The 18,217-nt window shown below is 46.0% G+C and overlaps 1 protein-coding gene across 12 annotated transcripts in view; it reads right to left on the bottom strand.

Moving 5' to 3' along the window:
- GLI3 (GLI family zinc finger 3) overlaps positions 1-18,217 on the bottom strand; it is a 279,195-nt gene that overhangs the window by 214,393 nt on the left and 46,585 nt on the right. For 8 of the 12 annotated variants that reach the window (XM_042914417.1, XM_042914402.1, XM_042914409.1 and 5 more), the window contains exon 1: positions 7-153. The exons of the other annotated variants lie outside the window; for them this stretch is intronic. The gene's annotated coding sequence lies outside the window, so the exon portion shown is untranslated. Of the gene's footprint in view, positions 1-6; positions 154-18,217 lie in introns of those variants that run through there. 12 annotated transcript variants of the gene reach the window in all.

Below are 18,217 nucleotides of genomic sequence, written 5' to 3'. Positions count from 1 at the left end.
ACAGACCTCCTCTTTCATCTGCAGCTTCTGTTCGCTTTTGATGAACTGTGTTCGTCCGCTGCCCCCTCCCTGGGGCCGCACAGAGGGTGACAGCACGGCCGTGGAGTCTGGCTGCCGGGGTTCAAGGCCCCGCCCCTCTCTGCACTCAGCTTCGGTTCCTCGTCGTCGGCGGCGCGGGCGCGAGCTGAGCAGCGGGCTTGCCGCGAGGATTAAGCGGACGCACATGAGAAGCGTGCTATAGATGTTAGTTCTCAGAAGAACCTCTCACCCCACGCTGCAGACGCTCTGGCGGCAGAGTGTGGGATGTCTCTGCTGCCTGATTTATAGAAATTCAGCCGGTTCCCTCGGAGTCGCACCCATTGTGAGTCCTTTCAGTTCCAACCAAGAGAGGCCTTGAGGCTAGCTGATCAAAAAACGCACCGCGAGTGTGGCATTTCATCCACCTCCCCCGGGGTCTGTAACCAACAGGGATCGATGTTTTTAGCTGCCACTTGGCGGTGACGCGAGCGCGAATAAAGTCCACGGGATCAATCCCCCCCCCCCGCCCCCGCCCCGCCCCAAATGCTCGCCTTCTGCACCTCAGTCCAGTTGTGCGAGCCGAGGAAACAAACTTCACCCCTCTAGGCCTCGGTTGCCTCCTTTTGAAAACCGGAGGTGACGGCAGTTTCCCTTACAAACGTTCTGCGGGCAGGGAACAAGCTTAGTTTCGCAAACTTCTGTGGAAAAGCAAAACGTGTGGGAGTAAGTTCGCCCGCTAAGATGAATAATAACACAGCGACATCCGAAGCTAGTGAGTGCCATGCTGTGCGCAACCCTTCACGGCACTGATTTCCTTAAATCTTCACCACAATCTTAACGATTCCTATTTTGGCAGGGAGAAAACCAAAGCTCAGAGAGGGTAAGAAACTTCCCCGAGGTCACACAGCAGAGTCAGAAACAAAGCCTGGGCCCAGGGAATCCTCAGCACTGCTGTCATTTGTGGCGTGTCTGAACTTGTCCACTGAGCTCCACGTCACACACAGAATGATGGAGGAGGACAGCCACACGGGTGAGCCAGCAAGGTCATCCAAATCAGGTATGGTGACCAATAAGTGTCAGATGTCCCAGCCAGCCTGTCAGGAAACCCCATCTCTACTGGATTTAATGTGCACTCAGACCCCATTACCCGTACCCCACATATGTTGGGGCTGACCCAAGGATATCCTCAGAGATTCGTCAAAATGGCAGAAGGAGCTGGGTTCCAAGCAGAGGTCCAGAGAACGCCGCCTCCACAGTTTTGTGTGCTGCTTTGCCCCTAGGTTCTGACAAATCCTGTTCAGGCCCATACACTACTCTGTTTCTCTGTTTCTCTCTCTCTCTCTCTCCCTCCCTCCCTCTCCAGGTGCTTGGCCCAGCTTGGCCCCAAAACCTCCTCAGTCAGAAGAAACAGAACAAGACATGAATTCATGCAAACAGATGCCCAAAGTTAGCTGTACAAATAACAGCCTCCCAGCCCGGGTCTGAACTCAGCTGGGACAGCCTGCCTCCTCACCCTTCAAGGGTCTCAGACAACCTGCTTCTTTTAGCCCTAGGCTACGGAGTAAAAGAAAAGGTCCAAAACTTAATTTGGCGAGGATTTCCTCCAAGGCACCGCTTCCCGAATCTTCAACGAGCTGTGCTGCTCTTCTCCGGACCTGAGTTGAAGGCAGCGTATCGATCGCCGGGTCTGCAGCCCAACTCCTGAGCTCCGCTGCCTGGAGGGGCTAGGAAAGTCGGCAGGGCCCAGGAGCCCAGGAGGAGCGCAGGGGCTCTGCCCTCCCCTGGGCACCCGTAAAACCCTTCCCTGAATTTCTAGGTGAAGGCCAACATACTGGACAGAAAGCACACACCAGACTAAAATAAGGGAGCGGACCCAGGTCATAAGTGAACACTGCAAGGGGCCAAGAACGGGGCACTTGTGTTTATTCCCCTGTAATTTGCCTACTTACTGAGCCTTGTTGTGTGACACAGGGCATTGTGCCAGGGGCCGATGGGACCATCTCTGTACTCCCTCTGGGAGCTTACAGTCCCCTGGCAGAGCTTGTACTCTAGTGGGGGTCAGTGGAAGTGGAGGGGGGTCAGCAAAGTCCCCAGGGGACCCTCAGACTGAGTAACGGGAAACAGCTCGAGATTCCAGCGCTGGGAGAAGAGAGAACCGGGGGGACGGTAGGCACAGGAGGTCGGCACATTCAAAGAACAAAAACATACAGGCCACTCCCGGGACTTCAAACATAGAGGAAGGTGTCATCGTGATGGGTCCTCCGGAAGCCAGGGACACTGAAAGTGAAAAGGTTAACAAGGGGGCAAAATGAGGCCACGTCCACTGCCATCACCGGCCTGCAGGTGAGGAGGCCCAAGTGCAAAAAGGCAAAGAACAGATACAGTAAATGGCAGCGTCCTTCTGACGCCAGGACCCAAGCCTGTGACCCATGATCTCCAGTTCCATTTTTCTGCGGCTTTAAAATGTAGAAACATAAACAAAGCAGGCAAGAATATCCAATGGGAAAAAAGAATGTCTCTTCAACAAATGGTGTTGGGAAAACTGCACAGCAACATGTAGAAGACTGAACCTGGACCACTTTCTTACATAATACACAAAAATAAACTCAAAAAAGATTAAAAACCAAAATGTGAAACCTGAAACCATAAAAGTCCTAGAAAAGAGCACAGTAACTTCTCTGACATAGGCCATAGCAACATTTTTCTACATATGTCTCCAGAGGCAAGGAAAATAAAAGCAAAAATAAACTATTGGCACTACATCAACATAAAAAGCTTCAACACAGCAGAGGAAATGATCCACAAATTAAAAGATAACCTACAGAAGGGGAGAAGGTATTTGCAAATGACACATCTGATGAAGGGTTAGTATCCAAAATATATAAAGAACTTATACACATCAACACCCAAAAAAACAAATAATCCAATTAAAAAATGGGCAGAAGAAGCGAACAGACATTTCTCCAAAGAAGACATCCAGATGGCCAACAGACACAGGAAAAGCTTCTCAACATCACTGATCATCAGGGAAATGCAAATCAAAACGACAATGAGATACCACCTCACACCTGTCAGAATGGCTAAAATCAAAAACACAAAAGACAACAAGTGTTGGTGAGGATGTGGAGAAAAAGGAACCCTCTTGCACTGTTGGTGACAATGCAAACTGGTGCAGCCACTGTGGAAAACAATGTGGAGGCTCCTCAAAAAGTTAAAAATAGAGCTACCCTATGACCCTGCATTCACACTACTGGGTATTAATCTGAAGAATACATAAACACTAATTCAAAGGGATACATGCACCCCTAGCAGCATTATTTACAACAGCCAAACTATAGAAGCAGCCCAAGTATCCACTGACAGATGAATGGATAAAGAATATTGTGTGTGTGTGTGTGTGTACATATATATATATATACATATATATATATATATATATATATATTCTGCTATATTATGTATGTATACTATTATTTATATCCTGTTATATTACATATGGATGTTATACATATATAATATTCCTTAACATATATGTTACATACCTACATACATATATACATATATATATAACAGAATATTACTCCACCATAAAAAAGAATGAAATCTTCCATTTGCAACAATATGGTTGGAGCTAGAGAGAATAATGCTAAGTGAAATCAGTCAGAGAAAGGCAAATACCGTCTGATTTCATTCATGTATGGAATTTAAGGCACAAAACAAATGAGCAAGGGGGAAAAAAAGAGAGAAACAGACACACAAGCCAAGACTCTTAACTACAGAGAACAAACTGATGGTCACCAGAGGGAAGGTGGGGGATGGGTGGGCGAAATAGGTGATGGGGATTAAGGGGAGCACTTGTACCACCTGAAACTGAATGCTAACTATTCTGGAATAAAATAAAATGCAGAAATTAAAAATGTCAAACTTGATGCAAGGATGATCATTAGCAAGCAGTTTAACAAGGGGATGCAGGGACTAAAGCCAAACTGCAAAGGGAATCAAGTTCAAAATCGAGTTTAAAATCATAGACAAATCAGCAGGGACAAGTAAGAGGCGTTTTTTTAAAAAATTGTTTTAATGTTTTGATTTATTTTTGACAGAGAGAGAGAGACAGAGCACAAAGTGGGGGAGGGGCAGAGAGAGAGGGAGACACAGAATCCGAAGCAGGCTCCAGGCTCAGAGCTGTCAGCACAGAGCCCGATGCAGGGCTAGAACTTATGAACCACGAGATCAATACCTGAGCTGAAGTCGGATGCTTTACCAACTGAGCCATGCAGCCACCCCAATAAGGGGCATTTTAATCACAGAAAACCAACGCAAACAACTACCGAGCCCCTCAGTGGAAATTCTCTGTGCCTCCTGGCCTTGGTCTGCCCAAACAAGACCATGCTAGAGCATCATGTCCTGGTGAGGTGCCTAATTCCTTACGTTTTCCCCCAGTTTTGTTTTTTTTTTTTTTTTTTTTTTTTACTTTGGTGAAATACACAACATAAAATTTACTGTCCTAACCACTCGTAAGCATTCAGTTCAGTGGTGTTAAGTACATACGTATTGTACAACCATCACCACCACCCTGCTCCAGAACCATTCACATCTGCCTAACGCGTAACTTCGGATGAGGTTCTATTTGCGCACTGTCACACACAATTCCATAAACATTCCTAACACCCTGCCATGTGAGGGACTGGCCTGGATGTTGGAGCACTGAGACAGATATGACACAGCTCTGCCTTCAGGGAACTCGAAGGCTGTTCACAGAACCAGATAAACGCATTCTCAAATCAGCGCTAAAACAGATTTCAGGTGCTGTGCAACTTACAGACCAAGTGCACGGGGCCAACGCCCTGCCCTGGGGCCCATGGACAGACCAAGTGCACGGAGCAGATGCCCTGCCCCTGGGCCCATGGACAAGGAGGGCCCAGCTGCGGCCCAGCTGAGAGGATGCTGGCCAAAGACAGCAGGCAAATGTCATTGTGGACCAGAAGCCACCTACGCAACTTCTCTCCTCTGGAACAGAAAGTTCCAGAAAAGTCAGTACGAAAATGTGTATCACCCAAAGCGCTGACAAAGTTTTAAAAGTTAACTTGATGTTTCACACATGTAGCTTCTGCTGGGACCCTCCCTTACAGGAGGTAGTTGGTTGGTTATGCCAATGAGACCAAACTGCCGGCCCCCAAGAAGCAGGTGCTTTAATCCCACAGTCACACGCAAAAGTCGCTTTGGCAGCTACCAGCGCTGCAGAAGCCACGGTGCTGACCACACTGGAATACGTGCCTTCGCAAAGATAGCCTGCTCTCGCCACCTAAGCTAAGACAGAACAAAACAAAATGACCTTGCCTTTGATCTCCAAGGAACTCATCATCCCCTCTCCAGAGGCAATGAGAGCTATTTCTTCAGTAGCACAGCAGAAGGGCCCCACCAGACGTAGCTCCAAAATGTGGGCTATACCACCAAAATAAACATGGATCCCCATCACTGGGAGCTCAGTTATAGAACAAGCGGGCAGCATTTGTCAGAAGGTATCAAGAGCTATAGAGAAATAAAAGGATAAGTGGTGTAAGTGGAATCAGGCCATGGAGGCCATGTGGAGGCCAACAGGCGGAAGCTCCCCCTGGAGCTCACCGAAAAACACACCCGAAAGAGATAAGGGAGTTAGCAGAACGGATTCAGAAGAAGAAGGAACAGCTGGACAAGAGGCTCCAAAACGGCCCGCAGGCCAGTGTGGCTGGAGCAGAGACAGGGAGGGAGAGAGTGTGGGTAGCAGGGGAGGGACAGAGGCCTTTGGCTCCGAGTGATGGTGACCATTAGTGAGTTCTGAGCTCAAGAGCAACACAATCCCACTGACTTCTTGTAAAGGCTCACACTGGCTTCGCGTTGACAAGAGACCACAGAGAAGCAAAGATGGAGGCAGGGCTCAGGGCTACTTGCCATCCGGAAAGGAGCAGCAGGTGGTGAGCAGGGAGCAGGTGGCTTATGAAAGCAGAGCCGACCAAATTCCCTAACAAGCTAGACTTGGGGTCGGTGTGCAAAGAGAAAGAGAGGGAGAAAGGATACGGTTCCGACCTTTGGGGCCTGAACAACTGGAAGATGGCCTTGCCATCCACGGGGGATGAGAACAGTGGGCATGAGCAGGTTAGGGTGCGAGTGCTGGAAATCAGCTCAGTGTTCAACCTCACGTCTAAGAGGTCTATCAGATTATTGCAACAGAAACATCTAAGAGTTGAATATACACGTCTAGAGTTCTGGGGAGAGAGGTCTGGGCTAAAAGAATACATCTGGAAGTTATGAGCAAGTCAAGAAATCAATAGTATTTGAATTCATAAGCCTGGTTACTGTTGTTAAAGGAGTAAACTGAGAGAGGGAGGATGACCCAGGACTTAACTCCAGGGCACCCCAAATCGAAAGGCCAGACAAAAAAAAGCCAGAAAAGGGTACAGATAGGCAGTGGCCAGAAAGCAGAAAGCAGGCAGAGGTGTCAAATAAAGAAAGTACCCCGAGGTACATCCAGCGCCACCAAAAAGCCAAGTACGATAAGTGCTGAACGCTGACCACTGGAGTCAGCAACGTGAGGTCCCTGATGGCCTTGCAAAGCAGAGTCCATGCAACAAGAGACCAGGAGAGAAGCCAGAGCAGGTGTAAAAAGGGAAAGAGGGGCGCCTGGGTGGCTCAGTCGGTTACGTGTCAATTTGGGCTCAGGTCATGATCCCATGGTTCAAGCCCCACCTTGGGCTCTGTGCTGACAGCTCAGAGCCTGGAGCCTGCTTCGGATTCTGTCTCCCTCTCTCTCTCTCTCTGACCCCCCCCCCTTACCCCACCACTTATTCTCTCTCTCTCTCTCTCTCTCTTAAAAATAAACAAAAAAAATTTTTAATGAAAAAAAAGACTGGTTTTAGCATCCTCCCAGGGTTAAACAGTACCATGTAAGTGGTGCCTACCTCTGTAACTGCCCTTCACTCTGTTCTGGCAAACGGCACCATGACAGGTGGCAACACGCAAAAGGTTCACATGTGCCAGACTGTTCATTGTGGGGGTGAGTGGAGAAGGGACCTGAGGCACCTCAAAACGGCCTTTTCTTACCCCAACCAGTCCCATAGCAATGGTTTAGGACAAGCAAGCATTTGGAAAGTGAATCATTTCTGGGGACAGCAGTGGGGGAAGAGGTTCCTGGCAGGAATCCATGTCCCTTACAGGTAAATCAGTTTTGTTTTCCTTGCAGGTCACCAACAGACCTGTAACAGCCTGGACTTCCCCCAACAGAATCCCCAAATGGACAAGAACATATAGGATGCAACCAGTCAGATCTATACTTATCTTGCATACTGGCTCAAGTCAAAATCCAGGACTCAGTTTCCCCTCTCGTCTCTGTTTGACCTCCCACATGCCCCTCCCTCTGCACCTGCCCATCACGAAGGCAGCCTGGCAGCCGCTTCGGTCCGTCTCCAGAGCGAAACCACCTGCACCTCAACAGCCTCAGGCAGGAATCCTACCCTCACCCCGCATATTAATCAGGCGATCTTCCCAGAACTCAGGAGGTCAGGGGCGCAGGATCAGAAACACAACGTCCTAGGTGTGGGTCCCCAGCTCTGCCACTTTCCAGCCCTGTGGTAAGTCATCTACCCTGTGTTCGGTTTCCTCACCTGCAAACCGGGGCACCAACAGCACCTACTCATTAGGGCTATTGTCGAAGTGAGTCCCACCAAACCTAACAGGAACGGCACGTGCCAAGCGTCTCCGCAAAGTGCCTTCTCTAGAAGAGCTCCTTTCTGCTTCCACACCTTGAGTCAGTCCCATCCTACCTAGAATAAAATCTAAACTCCTTGCCTCGGCCTCCTTTCCTTCCGCGCCTCCCCCTCTCTTACAATTCTGTTTCTGTTCTGGAACACACGGCGCCTGTGTTCCCGATGGGGCCTGGCCATGCGCTCGGCCCAAAGGCTCTTCCTCCCTGCTCCCACGGCCGTGCCTCCTGGCTTCCTCGCCCTCAGCCCCTCCCCATCTCAGTCCTTCCGTGACCGCCAGAGCATCCATTCCACCTGCCACCCTCATGTCCTGTGTACCGACGGTCTTCCGACTGGAAGACTGGCTGGGTCCCCAGTGCAGGGCCCGTTTTGTTCAATGCTTTAGCTCCAGGACCTGCAACACTGCTTGGTTTTCGTAAGTGGACAGTGCACACTGGGTGATGGATTGCTTCCGGGAATGAATGAATGAATGAATGAACAAAGGAACAAACATGCATACATAAATATACGTATGCATCCATAAACATATATATACACACACACATATATTGTGGTGACCAAGAAAATGCCCAACGCAGATCTCCCTTCACTGAACCACCTGTTGCCCCAGCTGCTGTTGGCCAGCAGCCTTCAGCTCAGCCCATGCAGGGATCACCTGAGCCACAGAGTACCGCCTTCTTCAAGGTCACCCTCCTTTCTGGAGCAACCGTCACCTGATGACTCACCTATATCGGAATATGGAGATCTGGCCACCCCAGGACAACGCTTACAGTCCATTCCAGGTGTAGTACTGCCTGTGGGGCCAGCCAAAGCTGGTGTTGGGCCCTCAGTGCATCTGGACATCTCCCTGCAGCCACTTCGGCTCCTCCCCATTCACAGCCACCATCTCCAAGGCACTCTGGAAGAAACATCCTGCACTTCAAGCTCCACCTCACGCAAAACGCAACCTGTATCACACACGACGCTGCTAAGGGGGACACGGGCCCCCCTCTACCCAGGCACGTAGGTCCGTGGGCTTGGGAGGTCGGCACGCCTGGCATTTTCTGCCTGTGCTACTGAGTCCTCTGTTTCGCCTGGACTTTTATATACTTCAGCGCCTGGGGCTCAAGGCCCAGCTGGCCAAGGTGGTGCTGCCTCTGGAGACCACGTTTCCCAGGGGTCTTCAGAATCCACACCTGTTCAGATCTACAAGTGGTATTCTTGTTGAAATCTGGCCACTATCTTTTTTTTTCTAGGTTTATGGGAAGTAAATCGAAGTAAAAGACCACTTCCAATTCCCCATCACACACTCATGTTCTCCTGTGTCCTTTCTCCAGCATCCCTTCAGATGCCCAAAAACCTTTAAAGTGGTAGTTTGAGCCCTACACCAAAAGCCACCTTTTTCTAATCATTACGGCAGGATGCTCAGAGATCTTTTTTGTGCAGGTCTCATGCTATCGGTGAGCTGTAGCTGCTGTCCGGCAGCAGTAAGAATGTACAGATATCCACATGCCTTGCTCGTGCATTCCAGACCCACCCGTGAGTCCGAGCTTCCCTTGGACGATCGCATCACAGACGTGCTGCTACACGGGTGCGTGCGTGGTCGGCCCCACCAGCCAGTGGTCCTCTCTAGCCGGCGACCGAGGCTGTTAGTGCCAAGAACTGTGACTAAGGGGCACCTGGGTGGCTCAGTCGGTTAAGCTTCCGACTTCGACTCAGGTCACGATCTCACAGTTTGTGGGTTCGAATCTCGCATCGGGCTCTGTTCTGACAGCTCAGAGCCTGGAGCCCGGTTCAGATTCTGTGTCTCTCTCTCTCTCTGCCCCTCCTCTGCTCACGCTCCATCTCTCTCTTTCTCCTTCCAAAATAAATAAACATTAAAAACAAACCAAAACCAAAACCAAAACTGTGATTAAAAAACAAAAAAAGAAAACAGCCTGGTGTCAGCATCCAGGACCTGCTTTCTGGGGCTGACCATCTAGACAAACATGACCTCCTGGGCCCAGGGGCTTGACCTGTCCCCGCAGTCAACTTGGCTCCCTCTCTGCACTATGGCGGCCACTTCTGTAACAGCTGGCTGGTGCCCAGAGAGGAGCAGGGGCTGAGGATTTAGCCTCCCTGTCACCCTGTGTTAAGCAAATGATCCCACAAGCCCGAGCATATCGGCAGCAACCACAGGTATGAAATTCTAGCTCCAAGTGTGTCTGGGCACTCCAGAGCCGAACAGTATTCTTACAAACCACCGCTTTACGCTACAGAAGCTCGCATTTGAAACAAAAAGCAATCGGATCTGAGCTCCTCTTGCCGGCTTTCCCTGACAGCTCCCTTCTGATGAAATAAGCGATCATTCTCTCCTGTCTCCCCCACCCCACCCCCCCCCCCCCAGCATTTTTAAAAACTCTCAACCAGAATACTGGTTGCATGGCATCATGAAAGAATTTGGAGGTATTCTCCTCTGCCCGGCGGAAGTTTGCATTGCTTGAAATCTGCCCTCCTCACCTTGGTGAGCATCCCTCGTGACCAGCACAGTGCACAGGCAGGTACACAGGAAAGATTTACAGAAAAGACAGTGAAGCTCTTGATTGCACTGGAAAAAAAGGCACTTTCAAGATCCTCTCCATTCCCAAGGCAACGTCATGTGCAGCAGGAAGACACAGTAGACAGAAAGCTGGAAAACCACACGGCCACCCAGACGAAACTGCGGTAGACAGACAGCCACTGACTTCGAGGCCGATCAGTGTGACTGTGCCAGGGGACGGGAGTCAGAGTCCTTCATCATGTCTCGCCATGAAAAGGCCCACAACATCTGCAACAAATAACCTGAGGTGGCCTCTAAGCCTAGACAACACCATCTTTACAAACTTGAATTTTCAGGGGTGCCTGGGTGGTTCAGTCGGTAAAGCGTCCAACTTCGGCTCAGGGCATGATCTCATGGTTCATGAGTTCAAGCCCTGCATCAGGCTCTGTGCTGACAGTTTAAAGCCTGGTGCCTGCTTCAGATTCTGTGTCTCCCTCTCTCTCTGCCCCTCCCCCACTTGTGCTCTCTCTCTGTCTCTCAAAAATAAATAAACATTTTAAAAAATTTTTAATAAACCTGAATTTTCAGTGAGTGCAAACAGACCTAACTTCCAGTTCCACACCATATCAGCTTTCAAATCCTAGGACATCTCATTTTTATGAGATCTACATTTGGGGATTAAATAAAAGAATACCTAAAAAGAGCTTTTAAAGGTTTTTGTGCTCTCTAGAATAAAAACGACTGAGTAGTGTTAACAATTATCATTAGAAACAGTGTTAGCAATAAAATTATAAGGGAAGCGCCTCCTATGCAAGTAAACCCGCATATATTTTATTTTTTGAAGGGCTAAAGTTTGAGATGTAGGATATGGCTATTTAATATCTACATGAATAAGGAAGAAGAAATCAAGAAACAAGGTTATCAAGAAATCAAGAATAAGGTTTATCCCTGGAGATGCCGCCACCACAGAGTAAAATAAGTTCCGTAATCAGTCATTCCTGTGGCTGTGGCTGAGGAGTTTTACTTTTCCAGTGAGATTTACATTACTTTTAGTATCAAAAAAAAAAAGAAATCAAAATCAAAGCAACTGTATTGGTTTGAATAACGTGTCCCCCCCAAAATCGTGTCCACCCGGAACCTCTGAATGCGACATGATTTGCGCAGAGGGTTGTTGCTGATGTAATTAGTTGCATTCGATGAGGTCACGCTGGATCGGAGCAGGCCCTAAATCCAACGAGTGGTGTCTTACAAGGAGGCCAGTAGCCACAGAGACAAACACAGAGAACACCACGTGAAACAGAGGCCGAGATTAGAGTGCTAGAGCTACAAGTCAGGGACCAAGGATGGCCAGGATTCCTCCCCGGAGAGGATTATGACCCTGGCCACACCTCGACTTCAGACTTGTGGCTTCCACAACTCTGAGGATAGATTTCTGTAAGCCACCTCGTTGGTCATAATTTGTTACGACAGCCTGAGAAAACCAGCAGGGGAGAAGGACTCTATTGTTTCATCTACTGCCTCATAAAAGATTAAAAATATCAATGTACACATTGCTGGTGAAAGGGTAAATTGGTTTAGCCTTTCTGGATATGTATTCTTTGATCCAGCCATTCCAGTTTAAGAAATATATGCAAATAATCAGAGAGAGAAACGATAAATTAGCTGCAAGGCAAAACACCACAGTGCTATTATATTATTTATTGATAAAAATCTAAAAAACTAACTCTAAGTAAATGACAATACAAGACTGATAAAGTAAATTTATTCCAACCAACCAGTGGAATATTTGGAGGAGCAAACTCAAACTGTACAATCATCAACCAAGAAAAGAATATGCAATGTATAGAAATCTTCATCCAGGGCACCTGGGTGGCTCAGTCAGTTAAGCTTCTGACTCTTGGTTTGGGCTCAGGTCATGATCTCACAGTTGGTGAGATTGAGCCCCACATCAGGCTCTGTGCTGACAGCATGGAGCCTGCTTGAGATTCTCTCTCTTCCTCTCTCTCTGCCCCTCCCCTGCGTGCACATTCATGCATTCTCTTCCTCTCTTGCTCTCTCAAAATAAATAAACATTAAAAGAAAAAAAGAATCCTTATACAGGAGAAGCGGTGCAGAAAGTCAATATGTGTAAGAACAAGGTAGAAAGAAACAAGAAACCACAAAAGTGAACGATCTGGTCAACAGTTAACATCGCCAAGCTCTTGCACTAAGCACTAATCATGCTCTTCCAAAAGTAAAGTTTTTGGGTTTGTTTTTTTTTTTTTTTTTTCTGTTCTCCGTTTGTAAAAGGTAATCAGGAAAAGCTGCCATCAGCCCAAAACAAAATAAAACGATCAGTGGAGGAAATAAAATATGGGAGTTCGGATAACGTAACGTGTATCTTCAAGCACGTAAAGTATTAGTATGAACAACCACTTTGTACTCCAATGGCTTTGAAGAATAAAGAAAAGGAAATAAGTTAAAAAAAAAAATAGCAAGTTAAGACCTGATGACACAGAAGTGAAAATATCCTTACCAAAATCTTACAGAGTCCTGGGGTAAATTAGCAAGGATAACAGGAGTCTGTCTTCCTCCCTGCCAATTAGCAGCACCAGAATGAACCATTTCCTTTCTCGGCTTCCGAGAAGCAATGGCCTAAATCAACATGCTCTTGCAGTCTTTCCCAGAGCCAGCATATCGTATTACGTCTTGACAGACTCAGGTACATCCTATAATGAACGCTCATGCTCCAGAGTTAAGTGTGTACACACACGTGCAATTTCATGGCTTGCAAAACTACAGGCACAATGCAAAATATATTTACGTTTGCACACACGATTACAAACAGTCATCGTAGATGGTAACCAAACTGGTGGTGCAAGCAGTTTTACTGTTACAGAATCCAATATATGAATTCACGTGCCAAGTTTTTAGAAGTTGTAAAAAAGAAAGCAGGAATAAGTGAAAATAACGGCGACGTCAAAAGAACTATGACTTGGCAAATTGAAAACCATTATAACTTATCAGAACATTTCAAAGCAGGTTGTTTGCGGGGCAAGGGCACGATGAAACGGAAGGACCACTAGCAAGTGCACCTACGATTAAAAGGACAGAAAATAACAATACCAGCTGGGGAGGAGATAGGACTCTGGATAAGGAAGAGCTCTTGGTTTCTTTTAATGAAGCACTCATTGCAATCAGATCATAAAATCTTGAATTAAGAGCCGGAAAATATGAAGGATCCAATAACAACAAAGAAACTGGAAAGCCACTCAAGAGGATTTCCAATAAAGGCTTCAGACCTAGTTCCTGGTAGTCTTAGGTGTGAATTCATTCAAACTTCCAAAGGACAGATGATTTCGTGTTACGAAAAAGTTTCTAAAGGAAAACGTTGGGAAAAAAAAATTTCAATTCATTTGAAAAACTAATGCAATTCTAATGTCACAATCTAACACTACGTGAATGAAGGAGAAAAACTAAAAATTAAAACTACTTATAGACAAACAGTAAAACTACTAGGCTCCTAAGTACAGTATTAGCAAATGAAATCACACCAAGAATCAAGTAGATTCTACACCAGAAAACATGATTAAGAATATTATGAGGTACACTGAAAACTACAAGACATTAATAAAAGAAACTGAAGACACAAATGGAAAGAATTCCATGTTCATGGATTAGAAGAATTAATACTGTGAAAATGTCGATACTACCCAAAGCAATACACAGAGTCAATGCAAAACTCCAATGGCATTTTTCACAGAAAGACAACAAACAATCCTAAAATTTGTACGGAACCATCTAAGATCCCAAATAGCCAAAGAATCTTGAGAAAGAAGAACAAAGCTGGAGGCATCATACTCCCTGATTTCGAACCATGTTACAAAGCTATAGTAATTAAAACGGCCCGGTATTGGCATAAAAAACAAACACAGAGATCAATGGAACAGAATAGAGGGCCCAGAACTAAAGCCACACATATGTGGTCAATTAATCCAAGACAAAGGAACCAAGAATGTGAGGTACAGTGCTATATACAAGGGTTCCCTTTTCTCTACCTCCTGACCACCGCTTGCTGTTGCTTGTCTTTTTGAGCCTAGCCATTCTAACGGGTGTGAGCTGATATCTCATTGTGGCTTTGATTTGCATTTCCCAAAGAAGACACACAGATGGCCAACACACGCGTGGGAAGATGTTCAACATCACTCATCATCAGGGAAACGCAAAGCAAATCCACATTGAGGGATCACCTCACACCTGTTAGAATGGCTAGGATCGAAAAGACAAGAAATAGCAAGCGTTGGCCAGGACGCAGAGAAAACGGAACTCTTATACAGCACTGGTTGGTGGAATGGAAGTTGGTGCAGCCACTATAGAAAACCATAAGGAGTTCATCAAAATATTAAAACTAGAACTACCATCTGATCCAGCAGTTCCATTTCTGGGTATTTATCTAGAGAAAACAAAACACTAACTCGAAAAGAGACCTGCACACACATGTTCACTGCAGTCACATTCTCAATAGGGAAGGAATATTATTCAGCCATAAAAAAGAATGAAATCTTGCCATTTGTGACACTGTGGACGGACATTGAGGGCATTATGCTATGTTAAATATGTCAAAGTCAAGTACCATATGATCTCTCTTACATGTGGAATCTAAATATAAAGAAACACATATATAAACGAAGCCCATTGAATCAAGATCCTGAGAAGAGATCTGGGTTGCCAGAGGCAGGGGAAAGGGGGTGTGGGTGAACTGTTATGGTGTAATGGGTCTTTTTTTTTTTTTAGTTTAAATACACTGAAATTTTAAAATTAGCATTACGAGAAATGTAAAAAGATCTTCACGTGGTCAAGGGAGAAAAACCATATATCACAAAAACAAAAGATTATGAAAAAGGTATTTGGTAAAATCCAACACCCAATGTTACAAAAGTACCAAACCCAAACTAGAAAGATATTCCCTTAGCATGATAAAAAATAATAATAATATTAAAGTAACAGCCAAGAGGGGTGCCTGGGTGGCTCAGTTGTTTGGGCACCTGACTTCGGCTCAGGTCATGATCTCACGGTTCGTGGGTTCGAGCCCCGCGTCGGGCTCTGCGCTGACGGCTCAGAGCCTGGAGACTGCTTCAGATTCTGTGTCTTCCTCTCCTTCTGTTCCTCCCCTGCTCTCACTCTGTCTCTCTCTCTCTCTCTCTCTCCCCAAAAATAAAATAAAATAAAGATTAAAAAAATAATAAAAAATAAATAAATAACAGCCAAGATAGTTATCATCACTCTTAATCACTATTATCCAGGAGGCTGAAGGCAGTTCAACAAGATATAAAACAGAAATCAAGTATACAGCAATTGAAAAGGGAAGAAAAATATTTTGATTGGCACACGGTGTTACAGTGTAACCTAGAAAGCCAAGAAGATGTACCAGAAAAATTATTAAAACAAATAAGACATTTAATATAGCCATAAAATAGAAAATAAATATCCAGAAATCAACAGCTTTTCTATTTACTAGCAATTACCAGTTAATAGAAACAGATCATTTCTGAACATGCATTAACTGCCAGAAATGGTGTGAAGTTCTTAACACAGTAGCTCGTTTAATTTTCAAAACAACCCTAAGAGGTAGATACCATTATTATCCACATTTATAGGTGAGAAAGCCAAGACTCAGCAGGATTACCTGTCTCACCAGAAGGCACACTGCTGGCAAATGGCAGAGCCGGTGGGAGAAGCAGGCCATCTGAAAGCCAAGTCCTCACGTCCCCTCGAGTTCCACCCCCACCTCCCAATTAAACCTAAGGGCACACTCCTAACTCAAGCAACAATGCCAAGAAATAAACACATTGAGGAATACATACAGCCCATACGAAGACACTAAAAAATACAAAAACTTTCTGACAGTCACAAACAAGACCCTATCTGAATAGAGACATGCCATTTTTCATAAAAATGCCAATTAGTCCCAAAGTAATAAATAGATTTAATGTAATTCCTATCACAATCTACTACACAGATAGTATTACTTTTGTTGATGCTTGACTTCCTTGCAGGGGTGGTGGGGGCGGGGGGGGAGACGGAGTTTAATAACGTGATTCTAAAGTTCCTCTACGAGAAACAAAAGGGACTATCCAGTCAAGAAATGTTAATAGCTGGGAGTAAACTGTCCTTTCAGATGTCAGTCACAGTCTTCTCTAGGCTTGGGTCCATGCGGTTCATTGTTCCTACAAGCACCTTCTTAATAGAGTTCTGTGTACGCCTTTCGTGGCCCCTTATTTAGAGAAACATAAGAAAATGCAAAAGAACGCATAGAACCTAAAAGCAACAGGGACATGAAGACTCAAAAGAATATAGGCTAAAGTTTAAAACAGTTCTTGTGTTAAGGTGACAAAACCATGTTTGATACCTAGTTTTTGGTCTTCAAACTTCAGAGTTAGAATCTTTGTCATTGAAAGTAAAAAGTAAAAAAAAAAAAAAAAAAAAAAAAAAAAAGGCAAGGGAAAAAGGGAAGAACAGATGTATAAAAAATAATTTAAAAATTATTTAGGGGCACATGGGTGGTTCAATCAGCTAAGTGTCTGACTTCAGCTCAGGTCATGATCTCACAGTCCACGGATTCGAGCCCCGCGTCAGGTTCTGTGCTGACAAGCTCAGAGCCTGGAGCCTGCTTCAGATTCTGTGTCTCCCTCTCTCTTTGTTCTTCCCCTGCTCGTGGACTGTCTTTCTCAAAAGTAAATAAACCTTTAAAAAAAAAAAATATCTTCGCGGGGCACCTGGGCAGCTCAGTTGGTTAAGCATCTGACTCTTGATTCTGGCCCAGGTCGTGATCCCACAGTTTGGGAGTTAGAGCCCTGCGTCTGGCTCCACGCTGACCGTGCAGAGTCTGCTTGGGATTCTCTCTCCCCACCTCTCTCTGCCCTTGCCCCGCTTGCGCACTCTCGTTCTTTTTCTCAAAATAAATAAATAAACTTAAAAAAAATTATCTTAGAAAAAAGAACACCTCTTTAAAAGACAGCATACGTACAGCACGTTTAACCTGGAAAAGCGAGGCCGAGGAATCATCCAGCAGCTGTACTAAATGATGCTGCTGCCTCCTCAGATGAGCACACCAGCCCGGCCTTCCAGCCTCACATTGGGGGGCCTCCTCCGCCGGGCTCCCCCACAGTCCAAACACCACCTGAGCTGAGGCCCTTTGCAGCCCTTTCTTTACCACTTAGCACCAAATCCACCGGGCACTGCGTTCTCTAATTGTGTGCAAACCAGACTGGAGGACCCTGGGGCAGACCTGCTGCCCCCTCCCGGCTTCCCAGGCCCGGGAGGCCCGCCCACCGTCTGGGAGCCCTTGCCAGACCCAGAAATCCTTGTTGATTCAGAGACTGCAAGTCAGCTCCAGGGCTCTTAGCAAGTTTAAGGTTTCAAAAGACGGGGAAACGGCCACATCAAAAAGGTGATGATTTTCTGACTCAGCTCCAGCTTTTTTAAATATTATGTTTCTAAATAAAGTAAATGGATACTCTAAAGGAATAGCTAAAGGAAGGTCACAGAGCAGAGCAACTACTCAGAGACTTGATAAATCAAATAAACAATGAGGCCAGCCCAGAAAAGCAGAAAAGCAAGCTACAGACCCTCTTGCCTTTTTGTTTTTCCATTAAGGAACTGTTCTTATAAACAATGAGCCCATTCAAAAGGGGTTTTTAAAAATCCCTGGAGGAAGCTTCTATCTGCTGGACCCAAAGCGCTGCTCACCCCTTTTCCCCCTTGCCCGTGAGCCCCCGCCTCTGTGAGCGCCATCCCGCCTGCATTTGGATGGAAACACCTTTGATCAGCAGCTCCAAGGAAAAAAAAAAAAAAATCAAAACACTCCTAACTCCAATTACTCAGGAATTAGACTTGTAGCAAAAGGTGAGCAGAAAGTAAAGACCTCCGTGTAGAAAGAACCTGCTTCTTTGTGGACCTCTTCTGTGCAGACAAGCAATAGAGGTTT

Source organism: Panthera leo, chromosome A2 (genome assembly GCF_018350215.1).
Source record: "Panthera leo isolate Ple1 chromosome A2, P.leo_Ple1_pat1.1, whole genome shotgun sequence".
In the NCBI taxonomy this organism is placed as follows: domain Eukaryota; kingdom Metazoa; phylum Chordata; class Mammalia; order Carnivora; family Felidae; genus Panthera; species Panthera leo.
Note: the sequence above shows the minus strand (reverse complement) of the source record. Positions and strands in the feature narration are given on the sequence as shown.